A 4,278-nucleotide genomic window follows, 5' to 3' on the forward strand; every position below is an offset into this window, starting at 1 on the left:
AGGAAGTGCAAATTTGATATATTTTCCTTTAAATGAGAACTGAATCAAATTCCCCCCCCTCTCCAGTCACATTGTTCCTCTGAAAAGTCCCTGAGGCCTGTTGTGAGGCAGATTTGTCCTCTGCAGATGAAAGAACCCCATACCTCTCTACAATGCACTGTTATTGCTGTTTTCCCCTTCTCCTTCACTTTATTGTAAGATTATTTATTTATTTATTATTTGATTTCTATCCTGCCCTTCTTCCCAGCAGCAGCCCAGGGCAGCAGATGATGTTGAGGGACCTTCCCCCTCCCCGCTCAGCTAACAAGAGGAAAGAAGTGCGGGGGGGGGGGAAGGGAAGAGAAAAGGAGTTATTGAGGTCCCTTGGCTCCGGTAGCTCATTCTGTCTCCTTCCTCCTTCTCTTGCACTCCAAAACAATGCCTGCACAATGGACACTAGGCATTATCACTGCTCTGATTGTGAGCAAAGAAGTGAGGAGACTGGGCAAAGCACCAGATCAGAGTGAAGAGGCCTGAGGCTTCAAATTCCCATGAAGCAGCTTTCTGTACTACTAGGAGATGGAGAGTGTGACTGCCACCTCCCCTGCTTCTCCTTTTGGCTGTCTTCTTTCTTCTCCTTCTTTACCTCCATTATTTTGAAATGACTCTCAACTGGGGACTTAGAGGTCATGTCTTCCCTCTCTCCCTCCCGAAGAACTTTGGAGGCTTCCTCATGGTCCTTGAGGGCAGAGCCTTCCACAGCTATCTGACCTGCACTCAAGGTTACAGTCCAAGAACACCCACAGACCACATGGTTGATATAATTCCCCCCCCCAAAAAACTGTCAAAGACCTGGGAGCTTGTTGGCCAAACGATGGTTTAAAAATAGATGATCATCATCTGGTCAGTGCATGTTTGGCTCTTTGGCTCTTTCCTGCCTTTTTTGTTTGGCATGCAAATGAAATGGTTAATATACTAACCATTCTCTTACTGTGGGGAGGGGGGATCCAGTTATTAACATGAATTTAAAATATATTGACAAATCCTACAATAAAAAGTATGATTTGTTGATTTCAAAATATGTAATAATATTTTCACACTTGATTTTGTAATTTGGTCTAATTATTTTAAAACGGTATTTATGTATTTTAATTTTATCCACTTTTATCTGACCCTTTAGGCAGATTGCTTCAACTGGGAAACAGTAATTTTTCAAAGATACCTAATCACCAATATTATCTTCAAATTCAAATAAATAAAAGTAGAATTCATCCAACAATATTCTGTTCTACAATATTTCTTCTGCTAAGGATTATAGGGACAGAATCAAAGAAGTCACAGAATATTCTGATAACGATATATTCATGATCTCCTCACATTAAATTTCATGGCAGTGAAATGTTATTCAGACATGAATATTAATTTGGGGCAGGAGTTCTGATTGCATCTGATTTAACAGCCATGGCCAACCTCTCCTCAAACCATTACCATTCACCTAGCCACAAAAGCCAGACCTGAGGAGAGAATGAGAACCAGGCAGAGTCTTGTAATTGCTATAAATGACCCTTCCAGCCATAAATTATGCGTGGACAGTAATCCCCCCTTTCTTTTTTCCCCACTGCTAGCCTCAGGACAAAGGATTGGTCTCTGAAGGATGCCTTTCTGGAGGATTAAGCAGTTTTTGTTGACAAAATACAATTTACAACTCCTTTACTTGGTGTCCTGCCTTCTCAGTTGGGGTCTGGTCCTTCAGGGACAAGAGGTAATCTCCTGGGTGAAAAGTCCTTCTGAAATATCAGTTAAACACCTCACTATTTTCCTTGCACTAAATGCTGCCTACTGATGCCATTTAATCTTTGACAACACACTTTTTATGTGAAGAACAGGATAGAATGAGGGAGATGGCATTTGCTTCTGCAAAAATCCTTTGAAAGAATATTAGAGCCTTCTAATGCACTCATCACATATTATGTGTACATAAGATCTACACAGTTTTTCTTAGATTGAAGTGATATCTGTGTATTAAATTGTGGCATATATCTGAAGTATGGATTCATGACACCTGAGAATTGCTGTTACTGGTGCTTATTATTCTATTCAATATAGAAGTGCTAGTGTTAACTTTCTAGGACAGGGATAGCTAATTTGTTGCCCTCCAGAGGTTGTGGACTTAGCCCCATCAACCTCAGGCAGCATGATCAATGGTCAGGAATGACTGGAGTGGTAGTCCACAACATCTAAAGATAGCCACACTGGCTACCCCTGTCCTAGGGGAAAGGGCTTTCCTTTTTTCAGAGACAAATATTGATACTGCCAGTCTATATTGCTAAAGGAATAGATACAATATTCTCATTTCTCTCCAGGATTTTAGACTGTTTGAAACAACCACAGTGTTGCCAAGAAGAATGTGCTATATTCATCATTTAACTAGAACTGAATCATGTGGCACATGGGATTCAAGTAGTACAAATTTTTATGCAGTTCCTACTTCCCCCAACAGTGAGAAGCTCATTTTCTTTTGGCGGAGAAAGCACAGGAGTAGGGATGTAACATGTTGGCAATTTCTGTGTGGGCATGCATTTCTTATAAAAAGGGTTTTCTCAATTTTGCCGCTCCTCGCATTTTGCATTAATAAACCACAATTCATTTTGTTTTTTCCCCTCTGACATTTCTTTAATGAATTAAGTTGGCATGTTTTCCTTTCATATTGGTTCTAGAGGCAGGTGCATCTCATCTGCTCAGGGGGCTAAAGAAAGGCTTGGCACAACTACTCACTCTCTGTCTCTCTGTCTCTCTGTCTCTCTCTCTCTCTGTGCACCTCCATCTGTCTGATGTTTTGGCAGTGAAAAGAAGAACGGAAAAATGAGCAAAATTCTTTCACTTTTGAAAAAATTACAATTACAACACAAGCCTAAAATGTCTACTCAGAAGTACTCCCAGGTAAGTACTTCAAGTATATCACAGTTCTATTAATAAATCTTATTTATCATAACAAAGCCACAAGAGTCTTTGAAGCTGCCATAGAATCATAGAGTTGGAAGGGGCCTATTAGGACATTGAGTCCAACTCCCTACTCAATGTAGGAATCCAATTAAAGCATACCAAAAATATATTGGTGAAAAACAACCTCCAAAAATGCATTATATTATGATAAATTGCTTGCAAAAATGTGTACATTAGTCAAAACTGCATTCTAAAATGTATTTATTAGGAAAATTCATACCAGAATGCTAAAGAATTTTCATGAGGACTCTTTAAAAATCTGCAAATTGTTGCAGAAATGTGGGGAACTGAATTTAAGATTAGAAAAATGAGAAACTGAGGGCTCATGTACATGATGGTTTACTATCTGTTTGGTTCTACTCACAGGTGCTTTAACTCTGCATGGTTCACATGAAGTTACCGGCAAACAAAAACTACCATGGAGTTTCCCCCCTGTAAATCCGTACTAACCCAATGTGCCGATAATATGAAAAGGGGAGAAAAAAACATCTTCACTTGTTTCTTTAGTGCTTGGAGACACTTTGCTCTGATGCTTTTAGGTGGGTGTGTCAATCGTTCCCCTCTCCATGCCCACCCCTCCTCCTCCCTTTGTTCATTTTATTTCCAGTGGGCTGACAAGCAGCTTCTGGCTGCTCTCTTCCGTTCTGCTGGCCTTTTTATGTTGCTGCAAATGGGTGCATTTATATTCTTTGTCCCCCAACTTGTGTGCAATAGCATAACACTGCTCAAACAAAGATTTGTATTTCAGCTGTATCCTACCAAGGAAAACACAGATATTCACACTTCTGGGTTTTTTTAAAAAAGGAACCCACTGCAGCATGCTCGGTTGCCAAGCAAACAGAGGGAGTGGAAATGTTAAATTAGAGGGTGTGGTCATTAGGAAACTGCAACTCTGTGTGAATAGAAAACACAGTGGTTGCAGCTGGCATTGAGCCCTTACTGTGGACAGTGCAAATAGAAAACAGAGGTTAAAACAGCAGCTTTAGTATGAAGTAATGCTCCGGTGTGGATAAGCCCTGAGCTAACCAAAATTGACAGTTCATTCCATCCCTAGTCCAGACTAGTGTGCCATCATGAACAACAGACTACTCGATAGCCTGTTGTGAAAGATTTGTGAGTCACGTTGAGAGGAAAATTACTCTGATCTGTGCTGAACTTGATGCCACAATTGGTTCAGGCTTGTCAGAGGTACCTGGGGCACTTTCAAATTACAGCTTCTAGGATCAGTTTCAGTTGCTGAAGGATGCTTGCAGCAGTGAGAGTGACTACATGCCCTTTTGATCAATGCCCATTATG

The 4,278-nt window shown here is 40.5% G+C and overlaps 1 long non-coding RNA gene across 1 annotated transcript; it reads left to right on the forward strand.

The window, feature by feature from the left end:
• Nucleotides 1–1,610: 1,610 nt before the first annotated feature.
• LOC133385762 (uncharacterized) lies at nucleotides 1,611–3,615 on the forward strand. Its single transcript, XR_009762936.1, has 3 exons — nucleotides 1,611–1,741; nucleotides 2,823–2,919; nucleotides 3,349–3,615. It is a non-coding gene; the product is annotated as an uncharacterized LOC133385762 (long non-coding RNA).
• The last annotated feature ends 663 nt before the right edge of the window (nucleotides 3,616–4,278 follow it).

Source organism: Rhineura floridana, chromosome 5 (assembly GCF_030035675.1).
Source record: "Rhineura floridana isolate rRhiFlo1 chromosome 5, rRhiFlo1.hap2, whole genome shotgun sequence".
Classification (NCBI taxonomy): Eukaryota; Metazoa; Chordata; class Lepidosauria; order Squamata; family Rhineuridae; genus Rhineura; species Rhineura floridana.